An 8,104-nucleotide genomic window follows, 5' to 3' on the forward strand; every position below is an offset into this window, starting at 1 on the left:
TGCGTGAACTATGGTATGCCGAGTCACTATGGGGCAGATTTACAAGCCCCTTGCACCACTTGTGCGTCGTTTTTCCCATGTTAAAAATGACGCAAAAGTGGCGCAAAAGGCTTGTAAATCTGCCCCTATGTATCTTAACCTAGCTAGCGAAATTAGTTGAGACAACGTTCTTGCTGCCATCAAGCACTTTAAAAATAACAGGACAGCCATACATACATCTACAAAACAGAAATAAAATCATTTTGTGGTTTGCATGTTTTGGGCGGTGTACACAAAGTGTATGTGATGCACTAGCGCCCCCTGCAGGTAACGAAAGTTGATAGCGAGGTGAAGTCGCATTTACAGTTGAAAGCTTCCTTTGTTGCAGTTTACGCTTAGCTGAATGTGAGAATTACTGGAAGTCACTGCAGAATGTCAGGAAATGAGTCACCGTGTGCGCGAGCGGTCAGAAACAGGAAGCTCGGACAATGACAGGAAATGGAATATTAGCTCCTGGAGAGAAACGGCCCTGCGAGGCCAATTCCTTTGACACTTGCGGCTATCTTGCCATCTGTACGATATACACAACACGTGCAGAGAGCCAGCTTCCTGCAGGTGCCTGAAGTTGTGAAAGCAGGGGTTCTGGCGGTCATTTCTGCTCTCATTTTTTAGCCCTGTTCCTTTTTTTGTGTGCTAAAAACATTGCCGCCCGCTTATTTGCATAAAGCCGCATTGCGGAAGTTATGCTCAAACAAAACTCAGGCACGTTCTCAGATCAGGAAGGAGAGTGATGCCCAGCACAGGGTAGGACCGATAAACAATATTAGACCTGGCAGTATATTCAAGCACGCCCCCCACAGCAGGAAGCTGCGAGTAGAAGGTGGCCATGAGGACATGGTTGGGTACAGGCAGCCCGTCCAGCAGGCACCTCGTCTACCGGCTGTAAAGGGGCACAAACGTATGTTGTATGCAATGAACACCTCGGCCTGCGCAGTTACAATAATGGAACACAGTACACTTTGGGGGATATTCTCAAGAACGTGCGATAATCTTCTCCAGGCCTGCAATTCACACACGTCAGACGTGAAAAATCACTATAAAAGTAGAAAAAAATCACAGCCAAAACAACTGCGAAGCACAATGGAGGTAGCCGGAGCAAGTACAGAGGATAACCAGAACCCCACAAGCCCCCCAGAGGACCAGCCTGGGTCCTCGGGGTCAGGGAAGGGCAAGGACAAGAAAAAGAGGAAGGTGTGTTTCAGTCCGCAGGAAAACAGGATCCTGATAACGGGGGTGATAGAACACAATCAACTACTGTTCGGCGCCTCCACTGTGTCATTAGCAACAAAAAATGGAATATGGCAGTCCATCGTGGACAAGGTGAATGCAGTGGAGGACAATGGAAGAGGTCAAGAGGCGCTGGAATGATGTGAAGCGCAAAAGCAAGCAGAAACTCAGCAATAACCAGAAGTGCAGACTAGAGGTGGGAGTCCAGCGCCACAGGAGGAGCTGGTGAGATGGAGGAAATGGTGTCCACAGTCATCAGAGTGGAGACTGTGGCAGGAGTTGGGGGACCGGACACTGCTCAACATGACCTGACACAACAGCAACAGGGTGAGTACTAACCAGGGACTGGGGAAACGGGGGAATGGGCACAATGGCACACATGCACAATTAGGTATAGCCCAGTGCACACCCACAATGACTGGAGCATGTGTCTGATCCCCTTGTCACACTGCAGCACACCTAGAAACAGCAAGTAGGCCCCCATCAACTATGTGCGCAGAGGGGGCCCTTCACACACACCACTATTCTCACAACCAACCCATGCATGTGTCAAACCCAGCAAAGCGGTGTGTCTGTGAGCAACACTGACAATGCAAGTGACACTGAATGACGAATAGCATTGCTGCAGTCAGGGCCGGACTGGGAACCAAAACCGGCCCTGGCAAAGTGCTCGGCCCAAAACCGGCTCCCACCATTGCGGCGCACCGGGGGATTGCGCGGTGCCCGCAACGGCCAGGCCGGCCCTGGCTGCAGTCAACATATCATGAAATGTTGCATGCCACAACACTGAGGTGGCTGATTGTGGACCACATCCGTAAAGGAAGAGGTCACACTCTGACAATTCCACGTGCACAAACAACCCCTGATGTCAACAACACATCTGCGGACAAACCAAGCCCCAGACTCCCAACTCCCACCAAGATTTCAATGTACCCAAGTCTGCAACATCTCAGCTCTGTATAAGCACAGAAGTCAAAGGCACACCATATGAAAGGGATAAGGGGCAGCAAAATCAGAGATGCAGTGGAGATTCTCCCAAAATGCAGCACACACACATAACATGCAGAGCACATCAACAATGACAACAATGTGGTACAAACGCAACACGTTCACAACAGAGGACTCAACAGGTGCCGCTTGTGTGTAGAAACGGACCTATCACATTCGGCATAGCAGGGAAATGTGAGTTTATAATGTACAAGTACAAACACACATCCGTGATGTAGTCAAAAATGTCCACTGTCTCGCATCAAATAGGCTGCTCCTCCCAAACAGTGACAATGTACATTGTCATGCACTCTGTATGTAAACATGTACAATGTGTCAACATACATGTGAACACAATGTTAAACTGCATTTCCCCTTCACATTGCAGAGGGAAAACCAACACCTCCTGCAGAGCAGACCGAACCGCTCTTCATTGATGACGAAGAGAACCTCTACACCTTCGACAATGACGCCCTCCAAGAGTTCATTGACAGCTACGTCAACCCACCTCCAGCAGCAGGGCAGCCCAGCTGCAACAAGGAGACCCCACCCCCTGCACAGACCACATAACAGGCAGCACCCACCACCACGGCAGCCGCCCAGGACCCCCACGAACAACACATGGTCTTCCAACGCTGTGTGTTGGGGTGCAGGGAGAAGATGGCTGAACAGGTGCGTGTAGGGTTAGACCGCAAGGCGGCCAAACTAGATGACATATGTGGGTGTCTAAGTCCCATCAGGGACCACTCACAGTCCCTAACAGACACACACAGTCCGCTTCATGTTCTCTAACAATCCATGGCTGACATCGCTGGAGTCCTGACTCGGAGACAAGAACAACTGTCTAGAGAGCGTTGCTCCAGCGATGTCACCCGTGAGTTGGGACACATGCAGAGGATCATGGAGAACATGGAGCGGACGTGGGCAGGAACCGCGGCTGCCACGGCTGCACACCAGCGAGAGGTAGCTGGGTTCTTGAATGCCCTGCAGACCCTCCTCATGGCATTGCTACCATAAGACCTGGCGTGGATTAATGCTGCTGCTACTACTACATCCACATTTCTGCCCCCTGAAGTTTCAGTGCCACACAGTGCTGCAGACATTCCACATCCAGACCCTGAGGTGTCACTGCCACACAGTACTGGAGCAGAACACCATCACCCACATGTGAGGCACATGAAACAGCAGAGGACGAAGATGTGGATGAATCTGCCTTACTGGTAAGAAGGAAGCTGTAGCATTCCTCTCCGCCATATGGCCTGTTTCTGCTTGGTTCTGCCTTTCTACATCATCACCTTCCACTGTCCCCTGATACACTCTGTGACACTCACCTTGGACCTCGACATGGACTGCCATATTCTGTTTGGTTACCAATGACACAGCAATCAGACTGTGGACTGGACTCTTCCTCTTCAGATGAACTTGTCATTCCCTAAAGGACTCTGGCTGCCAACAATGTAAAGTGGGGTTTGCATGGCCCTGTACTGCTCCAGCTACAACACTGGACCGAATGTGCATTAAACATTCATATTCACACAGATGTGTCATGTCTATGATCATTCAAGTGTGGAAGTATGGATGAATGTAGGGTCAGTGATTTCCCCGCACGTCCATGTTGCTAATGTTGTGGGACTTGAGTCACAGGGTGCAACATTACCGATTGCGGTCCGGGTGGCGCCGACACTACAAAAGAGACACATGCATTAGTTACTTCCTTGTTCATCTCAGGACGGAACCACGCCCAGAGTCTGGTGCTTATTGTTCACACCCCTATGCTGGACTGGCACATGCCAGGCCAGCCCACTCCACTTATGCTTACAAGGGGGACGACAACGCTATATGTCCCAGGTCTTCCCTGTAGTAATCTGCTGATCACAGGTCTAGTTGTCTTCACCACTTGCCGATTGGGCAAAAAAGACTACGTTAATGATCCAGTGACTAGGTACATTACACCCTTAGTTCACTTTTTTCCTAATTTTTGTATAATACACTTTGACATTTAAATACATGTGAGTAAGGTGGGTCTATGTGCAAATTCCCGTCCTGAAGAAGGAGGCTTTGAACTCCGAAACATGTCCATGTAGACGACGCACAAACGAGGTTGGTGTACCTAATTATACACTCACAAACCTCTCTCTGCACCCCTTTTTTAACAATACCAGCCGGGGGCTGAATAAAGATTTTTTTCCAACCCCACGAGCCAGGTATTTTTTAACCCTCACCCACTTTAAACTCACTACTCACATACGTCCTTTACCCAACACACATCCACACATAGTCCAATAGAAAGTGCTCCCACGTAGTCGTCGGTCGCAGCACGCCGCATCCCATAGAGGGGTGCGAAGACCCCGAAGATGAAGCATGACACCAAGGGGCCTGTTGGTGTGTGAGGGGTATTTAAACAACACTGAGTGTTCCCCACCACAATAGGGACCATCTCAAACAGCCCTAGTGGATTCCACTTTGTTTTCGTACTATACTCGGGGAGACTGAATCCACTTGTTTTCTCTCCCTCCCTCCTTTGTTAGAAATAGGTCCGGACTGATAAACATTTGTGTGAGCACTGCTGGACCGCAGTGTAGGCCTGAGCCAGTGGGCAGCGTGGGCCTAACGCCACATGGCGTTGCCTCGCGGTTCACAGAGTTAGTGGCACCTTAAGAGCTGAGCGGGTGTCCCACCTGCAATGATGCCTTGTGCACAGATATGATCTCTGCCATTGCAAAATCAAGACCCAGGATCACGTGTGTGAACTGGTGGCCCGCAGTGCGGGGCTGCATGATGTGGAGGCTGCCAAGGTCGCGGGCCCCGGGTTTGGAGCTTGCACCGGCATGTAGTGGGCCCTCTTGGAGACATGCCGGTGGCGGATGGTGCGCAGTGGCTGGCAATCACCGCTGGGCGGCGGGAGGCGCTCGGGTGCAGCAGCCTGTGTGCGCATAGGCGGGCAAGCGATGATGGCGTGTGCAATTATATGAACTCTGCTATTCATAGCTCTCGACTCTGTTTCAGATAAGGGACCTGATGGACTGCAGTGTATACCGGCACGTGGTTGGAGACACACCGGTGGTAACAGGTGAGCAGTGAGGCCTGGGACCGCAGTGTCGGCACTCTCTCTCCCTCTCTTCCTTTCTCTCTCTCTCTCTCTCTCTCTCTCTCTCGCTCTCTTTCTCTCTTTCTCTCTCTCTCTCTTTCTCTCTCTCTCTCTCTCTCTCTCTCTCTCTCTCTTTCTCTCTCTCTCCTTCTCTTCCTTTCACTCTCTCTCTCTCTCCCTTTCTTTCTCTCTCTCTCTCTTTCTCTCTGTCCTTTGATGAACGCACGACACACCTTCTTATCTTGAATTTTGTCTTGCAGAATGTGACTTACAGATTGTTTAGTGAAGACCCGCCATGACTCTCCAAATAGTTGTTTTGAGCTTGATTTGAATAAAATGATTTGTTTGGAAATTCAAAGATGAATGAATGATTCTCCTTTTTCTGACTAGACATGAATGTTAATTGTTGTAATTCTGCGACGTCAGGTGAATTGCTTTGTTCATGATTTCGTAAAGTTGATGTAAAATATCTTTGCCCGAGGTAGGGCCTGGGGAGAGGGGTTCTGGGGATGGTGGCGGTGGGTGTTGTGGCCCTCTTAGGTGTTCGAGCTGCATGATCAGTAGCTCCATGGCATCTGTTGTTCTTCAGGTGTGGCTCTGGGCTAGGCTCCCTTTAATGGGGCAGGTTGTCATACGACTTTACACCAGGTAAGAGCAGGTTTTAAATCCCTGCTGATAACACGCCTCATCGCATGTTTTGTGATCTTATCGCCGATCTGGCTGGTCGTTGAGAATGTTGTGAAGTTGTGTTGTCTCTGCTTTTTGCACAGGAACGCCTTCCCTGCATATCATTAGAGTTAGTTGCCGGTGTCATCTGTGGCCATGTTTTTTGCGGCTGCTATTGCAGGAAAGCTGGTGATATCGGCTGTTAGCACCAGCTTGTGAACAGGGCGATACATTTATCGCCACTTTGGCTGCGATAAAGTGTTGCTAACTTGGCGATAAGTCCTTAAGAATATACCCCTTTGGCTCAGTGGCGGCCGGAAGATCACATGTGATCTCAGCCTGTTTATTTATACCCTCGGATCGAGCCTGGTCACGAGGGGTGCTGCAGAGGATACATTGTCCTGCAGAGGCCAGGTGGCTCTCTACAACCCTCCTTTCCTTTAGTTGACTAACAACACCAAACATGAACAATAACCAAACAGTAATCTGACACAGTGTCCGAAAACCACAGTCACAGAACACCCGGATGACCCACGGTGACTCAGCACACATAGTCCTTCAGCTTCTGGCTAGGTGCAGGATTAGGTCTCAGCAGGTACCACTGGCTCCGGGTTGGCACACCACCCAGGTTGGTGGAAGGACTCACATTGGGTTTCACTGCTGTCCCAGTCCCTAGTAAGTCTTGAGAACTGTCCCATGTTAGGGGGCTGTTACCTCGGGCACTTGCTACAACTCCACCATGCAGACCCACGGGATCCTCTTCCTCCACTTCCGATGGCGGCAGGCTGATAGGTGGGGGCCCACTCACTTCCATGAACCAGGACACATTCCTCACCACCGCGTGTCGACCTCGCTGAGCCATGACCATTGTGCCATTCACTCTAGTGACGATCCACACCTCAGTTTCATAAGGCGTGCAGAACTTCCAGCCAACATGGGGATCCTTGAGGACCACACGAGATCTAACACGCACCACTGGAGTCCGAGCACCTCGGCTGGTGGTTGCCTTCTTATTGGTTCGTTTGCGTTTCTGTTGTGTAAGTTCCACGTCCAGACTCGGTGGGACCCACGCGGGCCTCAGGTGACAAAGTCTGTGGGAGAGCACTTCAGCAGGAGCGTGGCAAGAGCGCACCCCATGGTTGGGTGTGGTGTCTGCCTGTAGGCTAACAGGAACTATTTCAGGCAGGTCTTCGGGTCTTGACACTGGTCTACCCCTATTCTCAAGGCCCAGTTGAGGGTCCTCCATGAACTGCTCATCCTCGCTGTTTGCCTGCGGCCATTGGGGTGTAATTCGGCGGTGCTGAATTGCTCTTCGTTCCAGGAAATCGTGAAAATCCTGACCCTTAAAAGGCGGCCCATTGTCCGTCTTAACTTCCTTCGGTAAACCGAACATTGCAAAGATCTTCTCCAGGGCTGGTTGAACGTGTACAAATGCCGTGGATTGGACCACTTCGATTACTGGGAATTTCGAGAACGCGTCCTTCACGACCATGGTGTGTCTCCCGTCCGGGAAGCTCCCAAAGTCGACACTCACTTTGTTTCACAGGCGCAGGAGCTGGGTCAGCGCCCTTGATGGTGCACGAGTGGCAGTTCCGTACTTCGGCGTCCACCATCTGGTCCATATAGGGAACCACACCTTCGCTCGGAGCCGTGCCTTCGTCTTGGCAGAACCTTGATGGCCTTGATGAGCCAGGGTGACCATCCAGGAATGCAGGTCACTGGGTATCATTATTCGCTGTCCTCTGAGGACCAATCCAGACCCTCCAATACTGAGCTCATGCCTTATTCTCCACATCTGACGCCTTGAATTTTGTTATTCTGCAGTGAGCAGTGATAGGCCATCTAAGAACCAATGCCATTGTCCTCACTCGAGAACCTCTCTGACTTTTCCCAGGGTGACATCAGCTTTGGGGGCTTTGCACAGGTCGTCCTTGGTGATGGTGATGGGACAAGCACTATCCTCGACCATGCAGATGAACGCATCCATGCTACTGTGTCATCAGGGTCTTGGCGTTCTTCCAGTGACACGGGATGTCTGGACAAGAAGTCAGCGGGGTTATCGACTCCTGGCCGATACATCAGTTGGAAGGAGTTGGA

The 8,104-nt window shown here is 50.8% G+C and overlaps 1 long non-coding RNA gene across 1 annotated transcript; it reads left to right on the forward strand.

Annotated features, from left to right (window-relative positions):
* Positions 1-1,157: 1,157 nt before the first annotated feature.
* Positions 1,158-3,453, forward strand: LOC144824493 (uncharacterized). The gene is made up of 2 exons (XR_013608982.1): positions 1,158-1,593; positions 2,642-3,453. It is a non-coding gene; the product is annotated as an uncharacterized LOC144824493 (long non-coding RNA).
* Positions 3,454-8,104: the final 4,651 nt, after the last annotated feature.

The sequence above is a fragment of the Lissotriton helveticus genome, chromosome 3_1, assembly GCF_964261635.1.
Source record: "Lissotriton helveticus chromosome 3_1, aLisHel1.1, whole genome shotgun sequence".
In the NCBI taxonomy this organism is placed as follows: Eukaryota; Metazoa; Chordata; class Amphibia; order Caudata; family Salamandridae; genus Lissotriton; species Lissotriton helveticus.